Consider the following 16,599-nt stretch of genomic DNA (forward strand, 5'->3'; position numbering starts at 1 on the left):
ATCCAAATTGGATGGCTGCAGAATATTTCTAGATTTATCTTTGCTGTACTCAAAAGGATCTACCCCAAACTTCCCTTCCTCCTTCTGTTGCTTCTGTAGTATTTCTTGCTTCTTTTTCTTTTAAGAGGTCAAGGGTCCAACAATAATCCAGTTTTCCTGGATGCCACTTCCATCTTTGTGACACTTTTTCTTCAACAATGACAAGACTCTTCTGTGTTAAACCCAGTTGTCTACCTTCTGGACGCCTTATATATCCTGGACAGTCTGTGTTTCTATAGCTTCAGTCTAATAATATTGTCAGGAGTCTTTTCTCCTTTTTTAGAATATGCCCACCCAGTGTGTGTCCTGCAGCCTCTGGACAATGTCAGGAGGTTCATCTCAGCGCCTGCGGATGGCATTACTGGCACACTCATATCATCTATTCTGCACAGCTCAGGGCACTTCCAGGCCTGGCAAGTAAAAAACAGCATTCCTCTATTCCTTTTCTTCAAGTGCTTTTCATTTTCCTTTCTCTCTCTTATTAAAGCTACAACATAACTAGGCCCCCATTACCTTCCCAGCCATATTCACACCAATCCATTTTAAACACAGAGAATTCCTCTTTCATATCAAAATATGTACATATTGATTTGTGGCAATTTTACTCACAAGGCATCAAAGTAGATCTTATCATGCTTTCTAAAATTCAGATAAATCATCTGAAAGAGATTATCATTCCATACCCCAAGTCAAATATGGGAAGTTGGGTAAACTCATGAGATGAATAAAGTAAATAACCTCTGACAATTAATCATTTATGTTTTAATGATTAAGAAGTTTTTCCCAGGTATTGGCAAATAAGCTGGCAAATCATTCTAAAATGTAATGTGATCCTTAAGCAATTGAATTCCTTGCATTTCCATGGAAGTATATATTGATTCTGTGTATTCACAGTTGGATTGTATAAGCCATATTCACTCGTACTCCAATGAAAAGCTCAGGAAGACCACCTAAGCCTAAAGCTATTTAGAGATCAATAGTTTGTCTAAGAGTTTGTTCTCTTCCAGTTTTAAATTTCTGTATGCAGATATCATAAACCATAACAAGATACGGGTGGGTTATGAATATTTGATGGAATTATTAACATGCATGATATTACAGTATTTTGCAAGTCAAAATTCTCTTAACACTGCAAAGTATTTAATCTTTTAAGTGAAATAAAGAAGACTGAGAAAAGGTATGGTGGAACAGGAAATTCAATTCATGCCACTAAACATGGGAAATAGAACTTTTGCTAAAATCCCTTTTACCGGTGGAATAAGCTAGATTTTACAACCTACCAAACTTTAAACAATTGATTCTCTGTTTAGCCTTAGAATCCCAAGTTCTGAATGGTGCCTGCTCCGTTATACTGCCTCTTTTTATCCTACCTTTATTACTGTACAGGTCTTAAATAAAGATAGCAATAAGTAGCATAGGCAGTAAATCAGACAGATCTTTTGCTGACTGCATGCCAACAGTTCCTAATTCTGTGCTTTCCATAATATTTCATTTATTATTTGACCTTTTTATTTTAAGAAAGATCCTCAAGGAAATTCTTATGCAAGAATGCAAGAATGAGATGTTGAATATTTGTAGAGAAAAGTCAGTGTGGGAAACTACTATCACCCCTCCCCTGATTGCCTGTTATATACATGTGTGTATGTATGTATGTATGTATGTATGTAAGAATGTATGTATGTATTTTTCCTGTTACTGGGCTAGAAGCAAGTTCAACTGTAGTGGAGAAGGGAAAAACAACTTTGGGACAAATAATATACAGTAATGTACAAAACTAGTACATTATTCACTCCACATATAGTGCATTTGGGGGGCGGGTAAAATACTGTATCTGATATCACCAGAATGTGATCTTCCTGTCTCTGTTTTTTTTTAAAAAAAGATGTGTAAATTCTGCTTTTAAAGTTGAAGTACAGCTTATCAAGAGCTGCATTCACTCTGGAAATGGGAAGTAAGTAGGAGAATTAAAACTGTAGTAATTCTAAACTGAGCAGCATCCAGGCACCTTAAGATTCCATTCCAAGTTATAATTGTTCTAGTTAAGGGGAAACCAATTTAGTTTCCAGTATTAGTGTTAAGTGCTCTAAAACAGAAAAACGGATGATTTGTTGAGCAAATTCTGATCTAAATAATGCCACTGATGGAAGGAAGGGCATTGTACTGCTGAATGGTAGTTAACAATTGCATTGTTAGTCTGGTTTCCCGATTTAATTTTAGGGAACATGTAGAATTACGGAAGTGCTTTCATATTTTGTTACCAAAAGCTTGAAAAAGTGCCCCAGTGTAGTTATGGTAAGAAATACTTCAGAAGCCTTATCAGACACACCAAAATGTAAACGTGAATGGATTAATAGAAGTCTGTATCCAATTTGGCTTTAAAAAGGTGCTTTTTTAAGAACTAGTAAACATAATTTGCCGAGAGATCATTACTAAGTATAAAAAATAAGTGTGCCCCAAAGACAAAGATAGTTCTGCAATAACAGTTGTCTGAAAAGAATAGAAATACATTAAAAAATAATATTTGAATAACTACAGTATAATTGTGAATACTGATTTAAATGCGCTGAACAATATGCTACCTAATTTGAGATGTCTGATGTTGAACAAACTTTTTAATTGTGTTGAGAAAATCAATTGCAACACGTCATTTCCAGGAAAGCTATATATCTATACAGTAATGGTGTTTGATCAGCTGTGGGTATCCATCCCTTTTGAAATCAGTGGATACTAATATAGACTTAGAATCATGGAAATTTAAGTTTGCAAAGAAATAGTTATATCTATTTTTTGAAGTACAAAACAAAACTAAACAAGCCTACCATCAGGCTTGAATGTGGAGCACATTCCTATAAGAAAGACTATATAGTAAAGTTGTAAGAAAGGAAGCAAAAGGAAAGAAAAAAGTGAATCAAGTGACACAGAAAGAAATTGGTAATAAATAGTCATAGGTGGATTGGCAGGTACTTTGATGCAGTACGTTTGATCCATAAAAGCTTAAATATAATAGCCTTAGTTAGTCTTTATGTATCACATTTCTGATACCAATTTCTCTTTTCCTCTCTTAGCTTTAATATATTAACCTATTCTAAAAACTGTGTCAGTCCCTCAAGTGTAAAAAAATTGTTTTCTATTCCTACTGCAAGCAGAGAAAGATTGGCTAGATTATGTGGGCATCTTTCCCATCCCCCATGCTTTGGGCACATTTTTCTCTGCCCCACCTGTTTTCTGAAGTGCCAGTTCCTGGAAATGCTGCAGCTTGCAGGTCTCCTCCCATAGATCTTGCTCTGCGCCAGGCAAAGGCTTGTGAACTTCCATCCAGTTAGTTGTGACTGACATCAGGTGCATGATGATATGATCAGGTGCTCCATGATTATCTGCATGCTCTCTCTCTCTCTCTCTCTCTCACACACACACACACACACATACATGCGTACAAACACACATCATGTAGCCTATTTTAGGAAGACTGAAATAAGGTTATAAATCCATCCTTTTTGGTGGCCATCAGTTAGTTAAAATATAATATAAGTGCCTTTAAATTTTATTTCTATCCTTCTGTGGAGACATACCAACAGCTGAAAAGAAACCATTGTGTTAAGTGGTGGATATGAAGTGAAACTTCTCTTGAGTAAGTACATCAAGTTTCTTTCCTAGGCACTGTACATCAAGTAAACCAGAGCGCTGCTCTGGTACCATCTTCTGCTATATAGGGTGCTCCTCAGATATCCCTGCTCCCCTTCCACAATTTTTATCTCATCCAATCTGGCCTCCCATTTTATTCCACCCAAAGTTTCAGCAAGCTGATTTATTTGCGGGGTATTCTTTCTCTGCTAAGTAAACTCAATTTTTTATTGAATGCTTTAGCTTAACCCAGAATTATGAAGCAATTCTGGATGGTTATTACAGAGGTTAAAATATATATATTAACTTGCACATTGTGGGATATGCAGCATGTTTGAGGCAGGGTTGAATGGGGAGGGGCAAGGGGAAAAAAAAGCCAAGACATCTGGTGCGAAAATTCCCCTGGTCTGCTCAATTGCTGAGATTTATCCAGCAAAATTTCTCTTGTTTCTCTGCTGAGCTGTCTGACTTGAAAGGTCCTTTCACGGACTCAGAAGTATAAACAACACACCATAGAAGCCTTATTTTAGTTCTTGTTTGCTTTCATTTTCCAAGGTGGGTGGATGCAGGGAGGGTTCGCTATGTGTGGATTCAGCTCAGCAGATCCAGGAGAGCAAGCGAGAGATGAGCCTTCATTGTGAGGAATATGACTTTTTCTCCCTTCTTTGGATGCAGTGTGACCCCTTGAGTAGGGAGGAAGCGTGGAGGAATGGTTTACTTTCTCTTCTCTTTCTGCTTCCTCCCACTACTCGCCCCCTCCTGAGTTAGTTCTGGAAGACTTACAACCACCCAGGCTGTGCCTGAGGGCCTTTTCCTTTCGATGGTCAGGTAGAGCTCTGACCCACAGCAAGCAAGAAAAGGATTAGCCCCACTGCTATAGCACTGTCCTCTCCCATGCTAGTCATTCTTCTTAGCCGAACCTACTTCACAGGGTTGTTTGGGGACAAAATTAAGGAAAGCCTTTTTGTACATGGCCTGGAGCTCCCAAGAGAAAAGGAATTATAAAAAAACAAATGCACCTGAAATCTGAGTTATGAGGATTAGAGAAGAGAAACAGGGTCTCAGACATCTAGCAACTAAGCTAACAATGTAATTTTTGCAAAAAAGGAGGAGCTAATTAGTTTATTACTTTGTTTTGCTATAAAGCTGCTTCATTATCATTCATTTAATTAGTTGACCTTATCCTAAGGGAACCAGGCAGACAACAGTATAATCATTTTGGATGGATGTGAAATTGTAGGATATGTACTTAAGTGTGCTGACATCTGAGAGAATTAAGTAGAGGAGGTAATGCTGCTTGCCCTACAATGTTAAGGTAAAATAGAATAGAGCTGGAAGGGACCTTGGAGGTTTTCTAGTCCAGCCCCCTGCTCAAGCAGGAGAACCTATACCATCTAAGATGGGTCCTATGCAGAGCTTTTTTTGTAAGAAAAAGGGTGCCGGAACTCAGCCCCCCCCTGCTATGGCAGATGGGATGGGTGGGATAGGCCTGGTCCCCCTCTGCTGTTTTGGAGCCGGAGGGGAGTGACGGTGAACAGCTCCACTACTGTTCTGCGCCACTGGAGGGGCTTTCTTTAAGCTTTGCTCCACAGATCACCTGCCTGGGCACAGCTGCCACCTCCTTGTCCTCCGCCAACTCTCCTGTGCCTTGACCAGGCAGCACAAGCCTCCCCCTGATGCCTCCCTCTGCTAGTCTTTTGTAGCCTGTCTCACAGAGAACGCAGTGGCTCTGCGCAGGGATGCAGAGCAGAGAACAGCACTTGCTTGCTGCCCTGCATTGCCCAACATCTCCCTTTTCCCTTCTGGAAACAGCAGCCCAGTTTCCTGCTGCTTCTCCTCCCAGTACAGCTCATCCCTCTTCCCGAAAGCATTTCTTTGCTACCCTGCTTTCCAGTTGTGGCATGTTTCTCTTCTGCTGCAAGGAAACAGAGATTGTGGGACTAAAAAAAGTTCAGTCAGACCTTCCAACTCCTTGTGAGATCTTTTTTTTTTTCATGAAAAGTTGGAAGGTCTGACTGAACATTTTTTAGTTCCACAAACTCTGTCGAAAAAAGGTGCTGGAACGCTGTTCCGGTGTGTTCTATGACAAAAAAAAGCACTGGTCCTATGGCGAAAAATGTAATGTCATAGTTCTGACAGATGAAACTCTTCAAAGAACTTCGAGGCATTGTTTTTCTTAAAGAATCTTTATTTGAGTAACATAGCTTTGGCACGAACATAGGTGAAGCCAAAATCTGAATTCCCCTCCCCTGAACATATAGTATCTAGTGCAAATCCCTCCTCTAATTAACAGTCATAAATCACATTCTCCAATTAATTTGAAATACAGGTTTTCCCTCCAGTTCTCCAACCCAGATTTCTTATCATCTCTTATTTCAAAAAACCTTGACTCTTATCTACTGCAATATTGTTATGTCTAACTAACTCCCATACACATTCCTCCTCCTCCCCCCAGTATCATCTAATTCTAATTCTAAGAGTAAAACATAAGAAGGAAAATGGCTGCATCTCCATAAGTTGTCAAAGCAAGAACATCTGATGTTAGCAGCGTTGACATCCGGGCCCCCCTTACAAAAAGGATACATCCTGTAACATAAAGAAAAGCATATGTTAGAGACTGTCTCTCAATTTGTTAGGGTGTTTACTGTAGAACCTTTTGATGAATCTGTCAGCTTTCACATTGCTAGATTTCACCCAAGTGGCCTCAGATAGTGAGTATCCCTTCCATTGTACTAGGTACTGCAATTTCCCTTTAAAAATTCTAAAATCAAGAATACACTTTATTCCATAGTGAGTCTGACCTGCCACTATGAGGGGCCCGGGTACCTTCTTGGGTGTGTGTGTCTTAAAGTGGAGCCCCAAAAAGGTTTCAACAAGCTGCAATGGAAGACAGGGTGAATTCTCCCTAAAAGCCTAGGGAGTTTAATTGTACTGTGACTGGGTATCTTGCAAAACTCTCATACGTACTCCAGAGCAGGCCTGCTGGCTTGTTTTATCTTATGGATTTATTCTTCTGCTTTGAGGACAATGCATGGGTCCTCAAACCTTGCTCTCTGTCCTAGGAGGAAGAGGTGTGGGTCCTCCAATTTGGGGGCTTGCTCGTTATATAAATTGTTCAGCCATTCATATGCCCCCACTTCTAAACTGGATGCAACCACATCGACCCTAGCGGCTGGGTCCGGGTAGAGATAGGCACAGTGGTTCAAATGAGAGCGCACTTGGTTGAGAAAAAAAATCAGCTTCTCTGGGTCCCCATTGCAGGTTGCTCTGAAAGGTGGAGCAATCAATGGCTGCTGGGCCCCCCACTGTGGCTGTTGCACCCCCAGTTGCTGCTGGCCCCACCATGGATGCTGCCGCATTCCCAGGGGTTGCACGTTCGGGGGCTGTTGCCACCCCGCTTGCTGTGGTTGCAGTACTGGCATTTGTGGCATCCCAAGTTGCCGTAGGTCTCCCAAAGGTTGTTGCCTGGGTGGAGGCTGCTACTGTCCTCCCTGCTGCTGGTCAGCAGGGAGTTGTAGGCCCCCCAATGTTTGCTGCTTGGGTGGGGGTTGTTGCCATCCCCCCTGCTATTGGTCTGCCAGTGTTCTGTTCCAGCCTATGACTGGCCCTGTTTGAATGTCAGGGACAACCCCTTTTTATAGTCAACAGGCTGGAAAAACCCAACCAAATTTATTTACAAAGAAATCAAAAGTTCAAACAAGAGTTAAACCAAAAGTTCAAACAAGAGTTAAACAGGAATAACACATCAGGACTCTAGCAGAAGATCTTCAAACAGTTGCCTTCAGCATCCAGCACCTCCCACACCTTCCCCTTTTATCAGCAGTCCCAAGGCATGGCTTCTCATTGCATTCTCCTCCTCTCACCGAGTTGCTTCATTGCCTTTCTCTGTTCTACTCTGCTGGATTGCCTCCTGCTCCTAGCATCCCTGAATAGATCCAGCTGCGAATCATCTATGTCCAATACCTCGTGCTCACATGGCTGAGTCTGATGAGGAACATGACAGGAGGGGCCAGGCTGAGAGTCCTGCAGTGCATCAGAGCCTCCCTCTGACACCAAAGGCTCTCCAAACCCCTCCTCCTCCTCCTCTTCAGAATCATCAGACTCAGCTGCCAGTATCACAGGCTGACACTGAATCACAACAGCCAGGAGCTGTGGCATCCTCAATTGCTGTAAGATCCCCTGTGGCCTTGGAGGGGGTTGTTGGACCTCCATTATTTGCGGGCCCCTCAGCATTTGCTGTATGTTCGGGGGCAGCAACCATCCCCTTTGCTATGGCTGTCCTCCCACCAGTTGCTGTCCTCCTGGCCTCTGCACCACCCCAAGATGCTGCAAGGCCTCTATCAGCTGTTGCAGGTTCAGAGATTGCTGACCTCCCACCTGCGCGGGCTGCCATATTCCCCATTGCTGCAGTGGGCCCAGACTGGGTGATTGATATGCACATCGGTCTGGGGATCGGCTGTCCCAGCAACTGCCCAGGCCCTCATCTCATCAATGGCAGTTGGGGCTTTTGGAGGGGCGGCGATTGGAGCTGTCTCTCTCTGTGGGGCTGGATGTCCTGGTAGGGGGCTTCAGGGACAGGAAGTCCACCTGATCTGCAATGGAGGGGCTGGGCATTCATTTTGGCAGGAGTTGATGGCTGCCTCATTGAGCATCCTGATCGCTGGCATGTAGGGAATGGGAAGGTTGCTCTCCGCTTCTCATTTCTAGCCCCTCAAATTTTTCCACCAACTTCTCCACTGACTGACTACAAACTGCAGACAGATAATTCCACTCACCCAAGTCCTCAGTGGCAGACAATCTGGTAACTCTCCACCAGTCTGGGGAACGCAATATGCAGGAATCCCTTTGCAGTATCTCCACCTCGCCTGCCTTTGAAGCACTTGAGAGTGGCAAGGCCATCTCGAGGCATCTGGAGTCTCCACTGGGCAGGGCCCATTCCAATGACCAGATCAGCTGTCCGAGTGGCTTGGGTTTTGCCTCCAGCTCGGAGGCTTAAAAAAGCTCCTTCTCCATCAGCGCGCTGGCTTTTGCTCCCCCCCCCAGGCTAGCAGCTGCTGCTGGGGTGCTGGCTTCAGGTATTTTCTCTTTCTCCATGATGAAATCTTCCCCGAATCTTTGTCAGCTTCTCCCTTGATTCTAGGGACAGCGACTAGGGCTCAGGACCCCTAGATAGTTAGGAAAGTTGGAGATTTTGGCTTAATGTCATGGTTCCGACAGATGAAACTCTTCAAAGAACTTCGAGGCATTGTTTTCCTTAAAGAATCTTTATTCGAATAACATAGCTTCAGCACGAACATAGGTGAAGCCAAAATCTGAATTCCCCTCACCTGAACACATAATATTTAGTGCAGATCCCTCCTCTAATTAATAGTCATAAATCACATTCTCCAATTAATTTGAAACGCAGGCTTTCCCTCCAGTTCTCCAACCCGCCATTTCTTATCATCTCTTATTTCAAAAAACCTTGACTCTCATCTACTGCAATATTGTTATGTCTAACTAACTCCCATACACATTCTTCCTCCTCCCCCCAGTATCATCTAATTCTAACTCTAAGAGTAAAACATAAGAAGGAAAATGGCTGCATCTTCATATGTTGTCAAAGCAAGAACATCCAATGTTAGCAGCATTGACATGTATTTTATTATATTTTTTATTTTTATTTTTTATTTTTAATTTCCATTTATATCCCGCCCTTCTCCGAAGACTCAGGGCGGCTTACAAACTTAGCAGTAGCCTTCATTCTATGCATATGCCTGCTTATTAGGGCTTTCACACATACCCCCAAGCGGCATTATTACAAAGTCAGCTTAATTGCCCCCAACAATCTGGGTCCTCATTTTACCTACCTCGGAAGGATGGAAGGCTGAGTCAACCTTGAGCCTGGTGGGATACGAACCTGCACTAATTGCAGGCAGCTGGTGTTACTTAAGGAGGCATTAGCCCACTGCTCCACCAAGGCTCGACATTATATGACATTATATGACATTCTTATTCCAGATCAATTAGGGATAAAAAGGGGTTAATTTCTACTGTATCTTGTAATGTTGAGATAATTATTTTTTTAAAAATTCCATTTATATCCCGCCCTTCTCCGAAGACTCAGGGCGGCTTACAAACTTAGCAGTAGCCTTCATTCTATGCATATGCCTGCTTATTAGGGCTTTCACACATACCCCCAAGCGGCATTATTACAAAGTCAGCTTAATTGCCCCCAACAATCTGGGTCCTCATTTTACCTACCTCGGAAGGATGGAAGGCTGAGTCAACCTTGAGCCTGGTGGGATACGAACCTGCACTAATTGCAGGCAGCTGGTGTTACTTAAGGAGGCATTAGCCCACTGCTCCACCAAGGCTCGACATTATATGACATTATATGACATTCTTATTCCAGATCAATTAGGGATAAAAAGGGGTTAATTCTACTGTATCTTGTAATGTTGAGATAATTATTTTTTTAAAAATTCCATTTATATCCCGCCCTTCTCCGAAGACTCAGGGCGGCTTACAAGCTTAGCAGTAGCCTTCATTCTATGTATATGCCTGCTTATTAGGGCTTTCACACACACCCCCCCAAGCGGCAATATTACAAAGTCAGCTTAATTGCCCCCAACAATCTGGATCCTCATTTTACCTACCTCGGAAGGATGGAAAGCTGAGTCAATTATTTGTGTAATAATCAGTTTTTGCATCTGTGATGATGGTATAGTTGTACAGGTGTCCAGCACAACAATCGTCACAAATTTCAGTTTAAAAAATCTGGGACTGCTGGGGCCTATTAATAAGTAATAGCATAACTATCTCTTTCCTGGAAGTACAGAGGGACAGCTTGTAGGACCATACAAACACAGAAAGGCTAGACCAGTGATGGCGAACTTTTTAGAGACTGAGTGCCCAGACTGCAACCCAAAACCCCACTTATGTATTGTCGGATGTCGGGTGGGCGTGGCCCATTGGCTGGATGTGGCCAATTGGGTGGGTGTGGCACATTGGATGGGCGTGGCTGCGGTGGTAACGGCACGCTGGGTGGGACTAAAAAGTTCAATCAATCAATTCCAACTTCACGAGATCTTTTTTTTTCCTGTGAGAAGTTGAAATTGATTGACTGATTGAACCTTTTTTTTTTGCACACGGCGGTGGAGGCCTAAAGTGAAATGGTTTTATAAAACCCAGCTGAAGGCCTAGGACTGTGGCAACAGCACGTGTGCCCACAGAGAGGGCTCTGCGTGCCACCTGTGGCACGCGTGCCATAAGTTCGCCACTACAGGGCTAGACTGTAATTTATATTGCTTTCATTAAAATGAAAATATTTTTAAAAATAATTTGTGACCATACCCCTTATAGCAATTAAGGGGACCTTTTTACATTCTGGGCTGGTGAAACAGGCATTTAGCTGGCACAGTCTCTTTGTAACTTTAGACATTTGGCTTCATGCGGGGGCTTCACTAATAGAGATATCCACATAGTCATGACTTCAAATCAATCCAGATTTAAGACTAAACTCAGGAGATGTGGGAGAAACAGATACTGTACATTTCAAAGCTCTACCTCATTTGCATAAAAAGAAGAAAAGTAGGGAGTGGGGAACCATAATTATAAAATTTTCCTGGTTTTTATTAACATGGTTAATAACCTCAATGGTTCTTATTAAGCTTATACCCTACAACAAAGGACCTGAATACAAGTTGTGTTTTTCCAGGAGTATAGGACAGGCTACCTGAGGATGTCATATGACTAACCCTTTGTAGCCAATCTGGGGATTATGCCTCTGAAATTTAACAGCTAAGTGACTGGATTTTTAATCGACTTACCCTAGGTGTTTTTTTTAAGCAAGTAGAAGAATATGAAAATGTGTAAACTCAAGTTTTTTTTATCTATAGGAGAAAATTGATCAGAAATTGGTTTGAATCTTTAACAATATTAAATATTAAAATAGCAAATATTTTACATTCTACAAACTAGCATGCTGTTTTGCTGTGATGTTTCATGTATCTTAAAAGATGACACCAAAGACCTCAGTTGCCATATTCACCCAAAAAGAAAAAGAACCTGATTTTAAGATTGTATTCCCTCCCTCCTGCAAGGAAGATCAGGCTGAAAAAAGTTCATATACTTTTATTACTATATTTCCAGTGCATCTAAGACAATTCTCCAATTATAAAGGTAAAATATTTTGTGCAAATATAGTCTTCCTTTCAGGTAAATACATTGCATGTTATATTCTAGACTTGGGCTCGTCTGTCTTCTATTGAATGCTTCAGAAATAAAACTACACTGCAGAGTGTGGTGCCTTTTATGTCCAATATATTTAGACTTAAGTGCACAAACGTTATGGGAATTCTTTTTCCCCTCCATATTGCTGTTTGAATTGGAACAAAATCTTGGAATATAACATTGGAGTAAATAAAAAAGTAGGAATTCCTAAATTTAAACACTACCATTTTCTTCTGTCAGACATCTTGATCCAAAAATACTGGTTTGAAAAGCGAGTGCTACCATGTCATGATTCTTGAAGAAGAGCAACTGCCATAGGATTATTATTTCAGCACACTCATATGTGGAATCCAAATTCCAAAAAAGCTTCCCAAATATAAAAGTTCCTTTTGTGGACCCCCTTTAAATCCTGGCATTGTTACAGGGGGAAAATAGGTTTTGACTTGGCTTCTCACTTTGAGACAGCTGTTTTGCATAGAGCTTGGAAAAAAATTGAAATCCTTATGCTCATATTAGAAAAATGCAAAGAAAGAAAGAAAGAAAGAAAGAAAGAAAGAAAGAAAGAAAGAAAGAAAGAAAAGAAAAAAAGAAAGAAAAAGAAAGAGAAGAAGAAGGAAGGAAGGAAGGAAGGAAGGAAGGAAGGAAGGAAGGAAGGAAGGAAGGAAGGAAGGAAGGAAGGAAGGAAGGAAGGCAGTTATCCACTCAGCTTCAACTGCAAGAAAGGGAATTTTCTTGGGCTGCAGCTTATTATTACAGTATAATAACGATAACTGCACCTTTTTAAAGGTTGTGTGTACCCTTTTACAAGGCTGCCCCACTACTTCCACGGGGGTTCAGTGGTTAAATGGAGGGTTGAGATTCCATTCCTTTTGTCCTGGCTCTATTAATATAATGCTGGCTCTCCTGAATTTTGTTCACTTTTTAACTTCACGATTTGCCATTCATCAAATAGCAAGTACCTCTGTTCAAATCAGTGCTAGGTTACTTCTGTACATTTAAGCCCATATGCTCAGCACTATTTTTATTATTTGCACTTAATTCCTGCCTACCCTGTCTCTCTCACTCAATGACTCTCTTCCTATGTTGAAAAATCCATGATTTGTAACAAGCATTTCATACATAAATGGCACAGTTTTCTTATTAGACATTTTGAGGCCCCTTTGATGGAATAGAGAATGTTATTCCAGGTTTTCAGGCAATAATATAACTAGTGGCAATAAAGGGAGTGTACCCCGTCATGCAAGTAGCATCTCCAAAGAGGCCAGTTTGGATACTGCAAGGAACAATGACTGAAATCCAATTCTCCCATTGCAGTTAGTAAACTTGTTGATGCTGCTTTTACTGTGTATGCATCTGGTGCATCTCTTCAGTCTTTGTACTGCTGTTCAGAAAGATCAGTTGAGACAGATCTCCACCTGAAAAAGTATGATGTAGCAATTGCAGTTTACAAAGACTGTACTTGATTAGATTAATTCGTTTAATTTTCTATAAGGTAGTTTCATATCTCATAGGAAAATTTGATCTTGTCCTGTGATTCTGCTTAAGGGGAGTTTCTTAGAATATAAATTATCAGTGAGTAGATCCAACCTGTCCCTGGTACTGATGGGGAAATATAGATTTACAACTAGACATTCTGCTAGTCAACTAAGCCCATTAAGAATTCTTTCTTCTTTCTAGAGTGGGCAGATTTTTTTTCCTCCATAAATTGGAAAAGTTGTCAGTATACCACAAATTACTAATTAAAGAGTATCATGGTAAGAAGCAAATAAAATCATGGTTTAATTTACCAAGTGAAGGAAATTTATTTTAAGAATGTGAAACATTGGTTAAAAAAAAACAGCTATCCTTTCAATTTCTTCAGCCTGTTTGGAGAGCATGCAAATTCCCTAAAGTAAAAGCAGGGACATTTATTGTATTTTTTCTTTTGTGGAGGGGGTTTGGGGAGGAGTAGGGGAGGCCAAGAACCACAGAGGGATGAGGCAGCTCCACACTTACATTGTTGACAGAGCAAACAGGATTTTTAGCCTGCTTCTTCCCCACCCCGAATTTTGGGGGCCTAATGCATCTATATTCATTGGCTTCCTGCTAACACAGTCAGTAACTTCCCCCTAAATCTTGGGTGGAATTTGAGGACTGCAAGAGAGGGTTTTCAAGGCTGTTGACTGTCCAACATTGCTTCAAGAGCTGAATTTGCATTTTTGTTATCTTTTCCTCTGGCATTAAGATTCAGAATATAAACAATAGCCCTTCCATTCTTTTGTTAGCCTACTATTAGCTTCATCAGTCTGAAAGCTCAGTTCACCAATAGAAACAATTTTAAATATAAGGAGACTGCAATGAATGTCAATTTTTAACTGCTATGATGTAAGTTTGGAAGCTCTATATTCCTTTCTTCCTTCTTATCCTGTTCAGATTGATTACTGGAATGCTGGACATACAAGGACCAGTCCCATCACCAAAAATAACAATCTTTGTACAGTCATAGCTGCTCTCTCTCTATTAGGCAATTCCATTAAAGACTAGACATTAGATCAGGAGTGTCAAACTGCCGGCCAGTGGGCCGGACGCATCATGCGGAAGCTATGCCCACCTCATTGCTGGCAATGGCAAAACAGTCCCGATACATCACATGACGTCACGTGACATAGCAAGTTTGACATGTCTGCATTAGATGTTACTAGTAACACAAGAGGGGCTTGGATTTTGTTTTTTAGGGTTCTTTCCGTAAAAAATGAGTAAAAAGCTTCTAAGAAAAACTTCTGCTGAAATTGCTATTTTTCCTTTCCCACAGTGTAGATCAGTGTATTCACCCTGCAATAATGCATGAGTGTCAACAGTTGCAAAATATTCTGTGTGCTGATACTTCTGCTGTGCCAAGCTCTCCATGTTGCTGTTTTCTGCAAAGCATTTGTAGTTGTAGCATTACAGCAGCTACATTGTTAGGGAGGTGCAATATACTCCTTTGAAGGTCTGTTGGGGAGGGAGGCTCCCAGTGATGCAACTGTGCATGAACGTGCATATACAAACAACTGAGCAAAATCTTCAATGCACCCAAATAATAATCCTTTGGAGGCTATAGCTATTTTTAACAGTTGAAAGAGGAAGGTATGCTAAACAAATGTTTTCCACAGTTTTAGGGGCCTGTGTTTAAATGTTTCCAGAAGGAACCCTGAGTATAGTACAATCCACCCATCCTTAAACTGATAGAAAAAATATTTTAAACTCATTGCCTTCACCTGTTTTCTGCCCAAGATAAGGGTCACAAATCTTAGCAGAGTTTACTTACCTTGAGGTTGTAACTGGGTGGTGCCAAAGGAGAAAATAATATTTCCCTACTGGTATAGTAATGCATGCAATGATTTAAGCAACTTATGCAATCTCTCTGTGCATCTTTCTGATAAATATTTAATTGATTCCTAATGTAATGTTAAAAATGTGGTGACATATCTATTACCTTCATTCAAGACCTAAACAAGAAAGAACTTACTGCTATTGCTTATCGCCAGGTATAGCAATTTGATGGCAATGACAGTCATAATCTTTACACACATCTCAGAATGAAACCTCCCAGCACTGCTGTTACAAATTTGTGGAAAAGTGGAAAATATGATACCTGAAAAGTAAGAGTTGAAAAGTAGTAGAGTTGCTTTGAAAACTTATTATTTTGTATATAAATTTGGATCAGATATAACTTAATTGTGGTTTTATCACTGGGAGTAAGCTCAGTGGTGGGATTCAGCTGGCTTTTGCACCGATTCAGTAGAACCGGTAGCTAATTTTTTTTTAGTTCAGAGAACTGGTTGGAGGAGGCCTCCCAGGCATTGAATGGCCCACCAGAAATGCGTGGATGCCAATTCCGGAAGTCTGTTCTAGACCTTGGATGCCCCAGCCTGCATCCACGCAGAGAACCAGTTGCTTAGGTATTTGAATCCCACCACTGAGTAAGTTTCATATTCAAGTGTATTTTCTCAGGATCTGTTTCTTATATGATTAGTGCAAACTCATTTCTCAATCAGAATTTAAAATTTATTAGACATTAGTGTAACATTTCACAGGTTTGAAGAGAGTGGTAGGAAATTATATATGTGAAAAAAGGTTTATGCAAGCAAAGAGCACTTTCATGATGGCCAAACCATGACTTGATGGATCATTTATTTATTTAATAATATCAAAGATGGGACTTGAACTCACACTCTCTTGCTTTCTAGTCTTGTGTCTTAATCACTAGACCAAACTGCTTCTCAATAACAACTTATTGTTAATATGAGAAATACAGGATTAAACATGATTATCTTGCAGCCTAATACTACTATATTTCATAAAGGTTTCATGTGATCTAACTTATCCTTACTTTGACTGTGAGTTCAAATGAAAGCCAGCTGGGTGACTTTGGTCCAGCCACTCTCTCTAGCCCAACCCACTGCACAGGGTGCTAGGCGCTAAAAAAATAGGAGGGAAAAATAGGAGGAGGAAGGTATGTTTGATAAGTTCACAAATAATGTTGAGTTATTTGTAAAAATAATAAAGGTGAGATATGCATAAAGTAAAGGGACATAAGTTTGCTACTACCAGGAGGAAGAATGTACTCTTCATGAAGAGGCAGTGGGAGAAATGTGTAGACTATTGATAGGCAATAAGTATGTGGCTTCCTCTATCATTTATCTAAGGCACTTGTGGTCACAGCTGAATGCAACACCAGGTAAGCACTTACATCTGAGCTGGCAA

General features: G+C 40.8%; 1 protein-coding gene across 1 annotated transcript in view; it reads left to right on the top strand.

Annotated features, from left to right (window-relative positions):
* The window catches only part of NFIX (nuclear factor I X), a 261,782-nt gene that overhangs the window by 56,251 nt on the left and 188,932 nt on the right, over positions 1–16,599 (top strand). The gene's annotated exons all lie outside the window — the stretch shown is intronic.

This window comes from Vipera ursinii (genome assembly GCF_947247035.1).
Source record: "Vipera ursinii genome assembly, chromosome: 2".
NCBI classification, from domain to species: Eukaryota; Metazoa; Chordata; class Lepidosauria; order Squamata; family Viperidae; genus Vipera; species Vipera ursinii.